Here is a 12,745-nt window from a genome sequence, read left to right as displayed (position 1 = left end):
CTGCAAGTATCACCACTCAGTCTACAGCAGGAAAAGATGCTCCGGTGCCTGGACATCGCAGTTGCCCCAGAGGTTTCTTGTTTCCTGCGCAGCAGTGGGATTGCAGAAAACCCACTACCTCCCATAGCGTTTGTAAGATCCCTTTTCGAAGGCCCTTTGCTTTCACCTCCAGGTGCCTTTACATGCTTCCACGTTGCTCAAATCTTGTGTGACATTGTCAGGGTCAGTTCATTAAAGGCACCAGATCAAAGGAGTTCAATGCTCCTCCTGCAACACTATGTAAGGTAACCAGAAATGCTGAAAATGAAATTCAGGAAGCAGTCATTCTTTCCACATATAACATTGCTTCCCTCAAATACGTATGGAAATTTTTTCAGCTTCTACCTCTTCTACCAGGTTTTGGCTTGCCATAATTTCTAGGGAGCATCAGCAGTTGCCCCAAAAACACAGTAAACAAACTTAAGGGCAGCATGGTACTTGCAGTGCCATGGCCTCTTGGGGGCTGACAGTCTCCTGCAGAAATCCCCATCCCATACAGACCTATTGCAATTCATGTGATCACATACCAGCTTCTGTTGGGTAGGTATTTCACTAAAAACCTAATGAAAACTACATGCCGTCCACAAAATGATGGTTCCTATGCAGGCAGTAAACTGCACAGTAACTACAGGCTCCACAGAGTAAAAGAGTATGGGTAAGGAAAGAAGACATGTATGGCTATCACTCACATAAAAAAAAAAAAATATATATTTTTTGTGTCTGTTGTGTTTGTTTAAAAAATAAACATTATATGAAGCATATGATACAACCCAACTACAGACATAAAACACTCCTTATTCACCTAAGCGGTCAACATTGGCTCCAGACAACTTTGGGGATTTAAAATAACTGACAAAGAAAATTTTTGTGATCAATGATGCCATGAATCTCAGGTAATACTAGATATTGAAATAGTTGTGAAGACACGTTCTTTAGAACTCACAACTATTTTAGTTGGCCTTTACCACCCTCCACTTTAGAATATAAGATCACAAAAGCAGCAAGTATAGTGTCAGGAGGAAGAAAGGGAAACAAAGCTAATAAATTTTGCCCACTCCAAGTAATCAGAGGATTGTCAGACGTGCAGCTGAAACATCTTCACTTCAGACTTGCACAAGCACTGTCACTACAGAACAAAATTAGAGCTACTGCTGGACTATATTCATGCTGGTTCACAACAGTGCGCTTATAGCGGAGCACTAGTTCCACATATTTGGGTGACCTTCTTGACAAAATATATTTTGGGAGATCCCCTTGTATAGTAGTGTGCTTTATCAAATGGGATGTGCGCTGCTCTGTGAGTATCTCAGATTAAATCAGCCTAACTTCCATATATGTTAGGTAAAGATAAATAACTAATTGAAGGCATTGCCTGATGCTCGTAATAGAGATGTGAGAGGAAAGAAGGACCTGTTCATTTCAATCAAAGCCAGATATGAGGAAATTAATGAATATTACTGTGCGTTATCTGACCTTGTTTTGCGTGGAGCTAGGTAAAGCAAAAAATTCAGACTATCTTTTTCAATGGCTCAAATGAAGTGATGGTCCAGTCTTACCTCATAGATGACTCCCCCAATGTAGTTATATCTACCGCTAAATGGAACAGAAATAGTTGGGCAACTTGTGACAGGTATTCAACTAGGATCTGAACTGGACTGCAGAAGGTGTGTTTCTCTTTTGCCAGCAGCTGAAGAAGGAGCCTAGAGTAGCTGAGATAAGGCACCTTCGCTGTATATATCAAGCGAGATGGAGGGTGTCAAGCTCCAGTGGCACACAATAAGCCAAACAGACATCACAGAAAGACCAGAGTGCAAAATGGTTAATGATCCAGCCCTTGTTTTGGCACCAAAGGGACCAGAAAACCTGAATGGGCGTGCTGGTATCAGAAAAGTGAAGCTGGTAACACTGGTTCGCGGCAGAAGCTGGGCAATGACTCCCAGAAGTACCCACACCACCCACTTGAGCAAGAAAGTGAATTCCGTCTCCTTTGCACCTGTTTCTCAAGACCATGCCAGCAGACTACTTGGCTGAAAGGGACATTTCCAGAATCTGTGAATTTTGGAGGTGCATATTAGCAAAACATGCATTTGGAGTTTGTGAAGATAACCATTTACAGTGGAAACCAAATTGCAACCAAATTGGAAACCAAATGCCAGCTCTCTTGACAGAAAATAGTGGCAGCGTTACGCCAATCAAAACCAGACAACACCACTTGCACTCCAAATGAGATGAGCAAGTAAGTACCACTCTTCGTGAAATACAGAGTATGACACACCGCTCAGCTTGAGCATTTTGCAAAGAAAGACTTTGACCTTTCAAATAAGTGAGCACGCATTTTAACCTTTGAGCAAGTGGGGTTTGTGAACATACTGGATGCACTGTTCTAAGACTGGGGTTTAAAGTCCTAATCCTGCAAATACTTCCCTGTGTGTGATGACATGGTGAAACCAATGACACTCCTCATCCTGCCAGTGCTGAAGAGCCGAACAAAAAATACGCCTTTGCTGCGTGCCAGGGAGGGATAAAGTGCTGTGTAGGTTAACTGCATATAGCCACCTATGGACTTTTTGCTGTGCTGATTGAGCTCGTTTAATGGAACTTTGGGTATCTTTACTTAACACATGTCTTGGCTTCACAGACTGACCTGTTGATCTGCATTTTCTGCCAGCAAGAGGCTGTAATAATGTCAGTCCTTCACTACAGTGTCTTTCTAAATCCTTTTAATAATCATTGGATCGGATGGATAACTGAAAGTACACAGTGTGTGGAGACTGCTGATCTCTAACCAGCGCTATGTCGTGATCCTGAAACACCACGTACCTTAGCGACTAGGGCTTTGGATGTGCAGCAAACGGCATGCATGTAAGAGCCGCACGCCAGAGAAACCAGAGTTTGACAGAGGAGACAGAGACAGCTTCCTGAAGAACACCCCATAATATGCTGAACAGAGCATTTGCTGGGGACATGGGAGATCAAGTCCCTGCTGCTTTTGTTAATAACTTCTTAGGCGTTAATTTATGTGCTCTCATTAGAAATTCCCCAAGTGGGGACAATGAATATACTTTGGGTGAGAATTTGTTTTTTGCTTGACCCAGAAGAGACATTTGGGGGGGGGGTGTCATTTCTGCAAGAAAAGTAAAATGCAATTTCACTTTGGGTCAGTGTTGAATTTCTCTGGCAGTTTGATAACCAAAGCAAAAAAATCAAATATTCAGACACACCTTCTACTAGAAAACTATTGGTCTCCAGTAGTCAGAAAATATAACTGCATTAAGAAAGTTTACTGAATATTCACTTAGATTATGTTCCCATAAAGTATGTGATTCATTTCTTCTTTATGTTCCCGCAGAATGTGTGGAATTGGGATGCTTATGCTTGTTGTTCCCACCAGTACAAAGTCTCAACTCCAGGAAGCGAACAGTTAAGCTTCCACAAAATAGAAGTCTGAGCAGCCATGTATGCACCTTATTCACTTAAGAAGTGTCTCACTTACTTGTGGTGCTCATTCTTCATACTATAATGAAAATAAGACCTATTGTGTGTCCCACCCCCCCTTTTTTTCCCCTCTTTGTTTTCTTTACTTCCATCTAAACCTGACTTCTAAAGATCACCTTCACCTCTACTGGGCCGAGCTGACCTTCTGCAAATGGACCAACCTGTAGGGACTGATGGGCACGCTGCTGGAGTTGTTTTCACTCCCTGCTACACCCATATACAAATGCAGCAGAGGACTCCTGGGCAATTAACCCACTCCTAGCTCCGGTGGTAGGCCAGAGTCCTGTCCCTGGCACTTGTTTTTGTGGGGCACTCAAATGGATGCTGAAGGCTCCCAGTCTCTGTCTTCCCTGCAGCAGGCTTTCAGCACTGGCAGGATGCCTGGAAGAGGAGGTGACTGTAGGTATGACTCAATGCCTGCTAGAGTCACTGGGAGCTTTTCCAAGTTGACTTTAATGGGGATTATGCTTCAAGATGCTTGCCCAGACAATATAACCCCAGTAAGCCACCACAAGTGGATCTAGATGGGTGCACAGGCTCTGAAACTTGCTGGTGGGCAAGTTCCCAATGACACTGAAGGCTAAAACTCATGGCACAGCCAGCACACACTGCCAGGCTCCCCCCAGCACCTTGTCAGACCTCCTAGAGGCAAGGGTCTTCCAGGAGCTTTCATCTGTGGCACTTGCAATGACCACTGTATCAGCAGGACAGGGGCAATGGGGCTGCGTCCTTCAGGCAGGCAGCCAAGCGAGCGGCTGCTCTGCTGACCCTGGCATGAACATGCATCCGCTCAACACCTTCTCCCCCTCCTCCGGCAGTGTGCCTCAGCCCCTCTGCCAGAACTGCAAACAGCTGTAAAGAGGTCAGATGCGTCATGCTCTGTGGGTTACAAGTAAAGGTACTAATTAATGGTTTGGATATGTGTAAGATCTTGAATTTAGCAGAAGGCATGCTTGCAGGAGAGCTACTCCCATGACAAGCAGACTCTGAAGAGAAGAAACAGTGTGTCTGTTGGTGAAGTCCTTAGTTGGACATCCAGTTGGCCTCATCCTCAAGCTACGTTAGCAGGATCGTGCCATCCTTTGCACAAAGCAGAAGCCGTGCCCTTGCATGTGCTGGAAAGCACAGTACTGAGCATTCATGCAGGTTGCTGAGAGGCTTTCTAAGCTTCCAGGAGGACTGGGGCAGCATGAGGAGCTGGAGGAGGTAGTGAGATACACAAATGACTCTGAAGCTTGCCTGGCCCCTCCTTGCATGCAGCTGTTGTGCCCTGACAGCCTCAGGCTGACCCAGCAGTGTCTCAGGGATAGAGCAGGGGGGATCCAAGTGCTGCCCCAGCCCTGGCTGCTGCACAGGGAGTCAGGACCTTCTGCAAACAGGGCTCTATTCCCATCACACTGGGCCCTTGCTCACCCTGTTTTGTGCCCTCAGTTGACATAAACACCTTACAGCCACTTTCCAAAACCTGCTGTGAAGATATTATTAGAAGCGAGCAGAACTGGAGCTCTTCAAGGAGCCTGCAACGCCAGGCTGGCCAACCCTGAGGGTCCTGGGGTGGTTGGCACTGGTGTGGGGCACCCAGCCCTCTCAGTGGGGCTGCTATTGTCCCCATATGGCTGACCCTGGCTCGTCTCCATGCCCCAGGTCCCCAGGCCAGCCCACCGCCCACCAGCACTGCCAGCTGCTGCAGGCTGCATCCAAAAACTGTTTGTGCCAGTGTCCTGTTGAGCAACATTTCACAGCCACAAGTCTGCCTGCAATGCACACGCGGTGATACATCCCCCTGAACACATTTCAAAGAGCGAGTGGGAAGATTTGGGACTTTTTTTTTTAATTTTACTTTCTGTCTGCAAAGTAAGATGATCTCAGTGAAGTCTAGGCACCAAGAGTGTCTCCTCATGGGAATATCAGGTTACACTCTGGGTTCTGGTGGATGCTTTTTGATATACAAGTTTCTGAAATACAAGCTATGGGAAGTGGGTGTCTACAACCAAGGCCAAGGAAATCCCAATGCAAGATAAATGGATAGGAGATACAGTTATCTTCACTAAAGCGAATTTGACAAGGAGAGGAGGAAAGCTTGTGTCCTGACACTTCTAATACAAGCAGAAAATGGTTGGAAAACATTTACTATGCATCTCTGGCTCAAACACCCTCTAGGCACCAATGACTGCGAACCTGGGTAAGTGCTTTACTGTTGAGACACTCGATCATCACACCTCAGACACCCATTTGAAGGGAAAGTTCCTCAGGAAAAGCAGCCAGGGCTGAAATAACAACATCAAGAAGGAGAAACTGGCAGCTCTCCATCAAGCTTGCTTCAGCTTACCACTTGTTTCAAGACACCAGCCTGATGACTGATTGCGGGAATGCTGAGGACGCCTGGTCCAAATGGAGCCGCCACCGACTCCCCAGCTGAGGGACAGAAAAAATAACCAAGCTACCAGTCCAGCTTTTCTCTAATATGTATTTATGCTCAGCTTTGGAGATGGGAGTCAGCTAAATAATTGCAGACCTTGTTTACGCATTGTTCTGTTCATGTGACTGCCTGGATGCAGCCCTTTTATTCCTGAAAATAAAGGCACTGCTCTGCTCTCACCGCGGTGCCCGCCACCGAGGTGCACGCTTGCCTGTGCCACTGGTTGTGCAGCCTGGTGGCCACTGCCAGCCGCTGCTGCATGGTGAGGGAGCCTCAGCAGGGCTGCTTTTGGGGAAGCTCCCCTGGGGTGACAGAGCAAGGTCTGCGCTCCCCAGCAGCCCACGCACTCGGAGAAGTCAGCCTGCATGTGAAAACATGCTCCTACTTGTCCCACAGAAAATCCCAGCAGGAAGTGGGAAAAACGAGGGAGTGGGTCAAGGCTGACACAACTGTGAGACAGAATAGCCTGTTCAATGTTATGCCAGAAAGCCTTCCTTTGGCCCCCACTTCTGCTTGCTTACAACTTGCAGAGCTTCTGCATGCTTACAAACTTGCTTTACATCTGTGCACTACTTTAGTGACAATTAAATGGGTTTTTAAAGAGTTTAAGCAGAATACAAATCACAGGCAGACTTCCACTGTCCCCTGAAGAAAGTAAATCTCACTTTTAAGATGCAATCCTTTATTTTCTTATAAGCCTCACAACCTCGGCATTACGAGATTACTCATATTCCTGCACAGGGTCAAGCCGTATAAAACAGGACACAGAGAGCATAGGCCAGAACTGCAAAGAAATCTGTTTTCTGGTACTCCTGCCAGCAGGGATTTTCTCGCGTGCCTGCCAGCATGCAAGCACTGTCACATCATACTTCTGTATGTGCCGTTCTTGCTCTTAGGATTATGAGCGGGGAGAGGAAAAAGCACTCTAAACAGCACTGGAGAACTGGAAATCAAAGCTGCAGACGTGCTACTCTAGGAACCTGAAAGACCTTTTGATAACAAGGAAATGGGGACATATTTGGAAATAGGGGAGCAAGGGATCATGCAAGGATACAGCCTGAACTGCTACAGCTTACCGTAAACCAAACAGCAGATGAATCTATAGACATGCAGCAGCAGAGGAAAATGCAGTAACCTGTCACGGAGGGAAAACATTTTTTTGCTGTGGTTTTGTTCTCCCCTACAGATATGTTCTTCACTAAGCTGGATAGATGGCATTCTACTGTCAGTGACGTGTGTTGTAAGTTTAGCTGTTTGCCCTGTTCATGAATTGGACTTACCTCCTTGCAACATCTTAGTAAATCAGAAGTATTCGGTGAAGGGTTCATGTGACCAAGCTTTAGCCTTTCATTGGCTCTCAGATTATTTTCAACAACTATTTACTATAGCAAATAGTCACCTCAAACGCGTGGGCTGTCTTTGTTCTGTGGTTATGTGATTGCTAATTTTCAAAGGATAGGAACACAGCTAGAGAGAATAATGTAGCACCTGACCAAGGAATCACAGGCTCAGGGAGAGCACTGCAGGACACCTATGTGTCTGGCTGACATTTGAGAACTACAGATATTTTTGTGAAATATGTCAAAATGCTTATGGACAATAATACATCTGTGAGTTTATTCACAAAAATGTTTACAAATCACTTTCTGTCATTTGGCCAGTTCTGTCACAGCCAGGTATGTGTTGCTGCTGAAAAGGTGAATAACCTGAGCTCACTTTTCACCAATTACCTACAAATAAGTGCCAATCAGTACAAATGAGCCTAGTGTTGTAATGAGCCAAAAAATAACTGCTGTAATGGACCAGCATGGCTCAAGAGGGCCATGTGTTTTCCCATAGAAGGCAATATATGGACAGAGCAGCTTTTTGAGCACACCTTGGGAACACCCAGTCCATAGCATATAACAAAAACATCACTGCCCTGTCTAGGACTGACAGCACCCATGAAAATTTAGAAGCATTTAGGAGTAAGGGATGTCTTTCTGCATTGTGCAAGGGCGGGGAAAGAGAAAGAAAGGTGGAGCTGGGGCATTGACAAAGCTCTGTGTCTGTGTTTGCAGAGGCTCTGCCAAGTAAAGTGGGTCCTGGAGCCAGACAAGCATTGGCAGGAGTCAGCATCGGGTGACAATGGAGAGGCAGGGAGGAGAAAGCCCTGACCAAAACAGCGTTGAGTGAATGTGGGGTTTATGTGAAGCCAAGACGTCTTTAATCCATCAGGAATGCTGAGGGCACACACGGCTTTGAACAGCTTTCACACAGGAGCGGGTTTTCAAACAGCTGCAGCAGGAGGGGGGAACGGGGAGGGTAATGGGGGGGCTCTCTGCACATCTGCAGACCAGGGACTCAGGCTTCTCACCAGACAATGCTCTCCAGTCATCCAGCATACACCAGGAGAAGTGTGTCCTTCATGGGTACACGTCTGACACCGTTTTTCAAATGCTTGGCCAGCTACTTCTATCGGCAGGCTCACCTTGACATACATGTAGACACTGACATGACTTAAATTTGTCCTTACTAGCCAGCTGGGAACTAAGATGTGAAAGGGTGAATTAACTCATGGCAGCCCTGGGAGATCGGTAAAGAAGGACATGATCTAATGATGTTTTCCCCCTCCATCCTGTTCTAAGTTGTGATCCAGCAGCTTAGCCACCCTTGAAGATCAAGGCCCAGAAATAGGCACGGCCTGAGAGCACCCACAGAACAGGAGGGAATCACAGGACAATTTAGGCTGGAAAAGATGGTTGGAAGCCATCCAGTCCATGGTTCTGCTCAAAACAGGGCTAACTAACTCCAAAGTGAGACCAGGACTGTTTTCTGTCAAACTTTGAGTATCTTCAGCGATGGGGATACCCAGCAGAAAAACACATCCCTCAGCCACAGACCTGGGCACACCCAATGTGCCATCCACCAGCACCCTCGCTGCCTTTTCTGCACAGATGTTGCTTTAGCCTGGCAGCCCCCAGCCCATGACATTCCATGGAGTTATTCCGTCCCAAATGAGAGATTTTGTGTTTATTGCCATCAGGTCATTCCCCTTAGCTCCAGCTTGCTGAGGGGACCCTCCTAGGTACAGACCACTCCTCAACAGTCCATCCTCAGACTCAATCAGGATGCTCTCATCCCAGCATCTCATGCGTGGCCAAAACTGGGACAAATGGCCAAATCCTTGGATGGTGGAAATCAGACCAGCTGCATTTATCCCATTGGCTTCATATGGCACTTCAATACAGAGTTCACTTTGCACCATCCCCTTCTTCAAAGGCAAAGGAGAGGGCAATTTTTGCATAATAAAGTTGCCTTTCTCATTTACAAGAAACGCTTTATGGATTCTTTTCCTAAACATGGCGGGGGGGTGGGGGTCCCAAGTGAACATTTTTGGATCCATTTCTGGTAAGGTCACACTACTTTCAACTTTTTTTTTTAGTGGTTTTATTATTTATGCATTTATTTACTAGTAAAAAATTCCTAGAAAATATTTGTTGTTAGTTTGCAAATTGACTTCATGTCCTCTGAGGATTTTTACTACACACAGAACTAAAATCTTCCTTTAAAAGTTCTCCGTAATAAAATGCAAATCAATTGTTCACTGCTCTTCTTCCCTTCAAGGCAGAGCATCCCTAGAGCAGAAGTAGCTTTCTGTTGGCTGATTTCCTGCAGTGTTGCACAGTTAGTTTTATCATCTCTGATTTTTTAGCAATTGGTTTCTCTTTATCTGTGCCTCCATGATTTCAATTTATTTTTACAATGAAATGTTAAAGAAATATTATAGATACTGTAGGCCTGTAATGTTAGGGACAGGTGTTCAGGATCTAAATTTGGCTTTCTTTCTGAGGTGAAGTGAATCCATAAACAAAATCAATTTCTAACTACACCCAATAGCTTTCCTTTTTCCCAGGAATTAGTTTCAAACCTTAAGATGTCACGCACCTCAACATGTTCAATGACAGAACATGAAGAAATAATTTTCCTCATTTCTCCTTCCTTAAGATGAAATACTGAATCAGGCCCATCCTTAAAATAACTGCAGGCCCACCACTCTCTTCTTTAAGGCAAAAGTTTCCCTTCTTTTTCACAGAGTGTAGTTCCTGAAGGGTATCAGGCTCTGCAAGTGAAGGGTATCAGGCTCTGCAAGCATGCTTTTGCTCTGAAATGCTGTCTCCAGTTTAGCTGATGCAAGGCTTCAAAACCAGAGACAAAAAAATTAAACCGAACTCCAGACCTTGACATGTAGGCAACAAACATCCCCTAAGCAGCCAGCTTTGTTAGAAAGGTCACCTTGCCTTTGGCTTCAAATTAGCCTAAAGAGAATATGGCCAGATTTTGGCCCATGGAACTCTTTCTGTGGTGACCCAGGGATTTTTCAGGAATGCTCAGAAAGCCAAAGTCAGCCTGGGCTCAGAAGCTGTCTTCACAGCGTCCACACTCTTTGGGCAAGCCAAATAAAAGTGTCATTCAGTACAGTTCTCTTCCAAGGCACTGGAGAATGATATGATATCCAGTGTTTCATAAAAAAAAAAAAAAAAGAAAAAGAAAAAAAACAAAACCAAACAGAAATATTCTTAGGAAAATGCAAGGGTAGAATTAAAATTATCTACATTTTACTAAGACTTGCCAGGACATTGCTCACTTGCCAGGTCCTGTAAGACCTTTGGAGAACAAAGTCCTTTCTGTGTTATTAAAATATCCCTCTGTACACATCTGATAAGTAACACAAGAGCCAGATTCTGGGCCAGGGACAAATCATAATAATCTACTCTGCGAGACCTTCCAGCATGCCCCACTTAAAAAGGAACCTAAACACAGGAGCACCACCTGGCAGCCAAGGGGCTCACCCAGGCTGTCAGACTCCACTGGCCACCCTTGGCATCCATGGCAGCCCACGCTGGTCCTCAGCACTTGGACCTTGTGCTGCACCAGCACACGGGGCAGGTCTGCATGAGGCTTTTCTCTTGTGAAGAGCAAGCACTCCCCAGGTTTATAGATAAAACAGCTTCCCAAACTCAGTGGCTATTTTATCTGGCAGAGGTTACATCTATTAAAGAACTTGCAAGCTCTTTGGAGGTGATTGTAAACTGCAGTCACATGCACAATGTCTACATTTCAGTTTTATGTCTCTTTCATTTTTCAAGTTTCATTTTTAGTTTTGGCTGCATTACTGCCATGCCAGCAAAACATGTCTTTGTCTTTTTCAGCCTGCATGATTGTGCGTGTGGGTGAGCATGCGTAGCTGGAGTGACAGTCCACATGTTTACATGATAGATACACTTGTTGGCTAATCATCCCTGCTGAGGAGACAGAGCGAAGAGAGCGGCTGAGGGGACAGCGCAGCGAAGACGAGAACCCCTTTTTTCCAGCACTGGTTGCATGCAGAGTTTCAGTCCCCCACGCATGCTTGAAAACTAGAAGAGGGCACAGTGCAATCCTCATGAAGGTAGGGCAGAATGTAGGCCTTGGAAGAGCAGTACCCCTTTTCCTACAAAAAGGTGTGTTCAGGTTCAGCTGTAGAATCAGAAAACCACTTGCCTGTTCCCTCTTTCACACATTGTGTAGAAAAATCAGCGGGGGCCAAGGAAGGTGGGGTTCTTGTTGTGCTTTATTCTCTGAAGCAAGCTGCACACAACGCTTCCATAAGGGAATCTAATATTTCAACACTAAGACCTAGGTGTTGTCTCTAATTAAAAGTAGGTAGCAAAAGTAAACACAGAAACAGTTTCCAGGAGGAGCAGAAGCTAAGTAAAGCTGAAGACAACTAAACCATAATGTAATGTGTTGTGAGAATTTTTTTATTCTACCCAATAAACAGGAACATGTCTTGGCCCACACCTTGCAAAAGGGTCCCCAGCTAAGTACAGATGCTGGGTGTTTCAGATCCTTCAGTGACATGGACTGCACTGGCATGATGCTTATAAAGCAGTCTGGAGGTAGCAGTTCTCATTGTCATACAAATAGCAGGGGAAATCAAGGATGGGATAAATCTCTCAGCGCTCTGAAGCATCCGTGCAGCCTCCCAAGGGAGGCAGTCACAAGGTCCCAAATTTAGATCTCATGTCATCCCATTGAATCGGACTGAGCTGCCACCAAGGTAGTCTGGCCCAGTGTTTACAGCTGCCTATTAAAGTTAAGCACAGCATCACTCCTTTTTCAGCAGCAGTGGCAGCGGCACACTCTGTCAATTGCGTAAGGGTGGCAATTTGCAAAACTGCTTTTGGGGACTGCTTGCTCTTTCTGAGTTTTCACTCTGTAACAATATCCTGCTATATAAATACACCCATAAACAGAGTCCCTATGATTCCTTCAGCTTCTGCAAAATTTAATATCTCTCTCTCCAGAGTCATTGCGTGTTCCTGATAATAAGCAGCACCACATGCAGAGGGAGGGTTCTTCTAATCTGTGCTGGATTTTCTGCTCCTCTCAGGGGGGATGCAGAAGTCACTGGTTTCAGTGTCCAGACCTGTTCTGCTGATGCCTGAAAAATAATGGCCAAGCAATGAACTCTCCCTGGAGAAAGGGCAAGACTGTTTCCATTTGGGAGAGTTTGTGATGACAGAAGACTCACAGAAAGGGCCAATTTAGAACTGCCAATTCTTGTGCAGTTCCATCCACAACTCTCTTCAAGCCACATAGCGATGACTAATATGACTAGTGCTCATGTAGAATCACAGAATCATAGAATCATAGAACGTTTTGGGTGGGAAGGGACCCCTAGAGGTCATCTAGTCCAACCCCCCCTGCAGTGAGCAGGGACACCGCTAACTCCATCAGGTTGCTCAGAGCCCCGTCCAACCTGGCCTT

Source organism: Egretta garzetta, unplaced genomic scaffold, assembly GCF_000687185.1.
Source record: "Egretta garzetta isolate BGI_Z169 unplaced genomic scaffold, ASM68718v1 scaffold375, whole genome shotgun sequence".
In the NCBI taxonomy this organism is placed as follows: domain Eukaryota; kingdom Metazoa; phylum Chordata; class Aves; order Pelecaniformes; family Ardeidae; genus Egretta; species Egretta garzetta.
Note: the sequence above shows the minus strand (reverse complement) of the source record.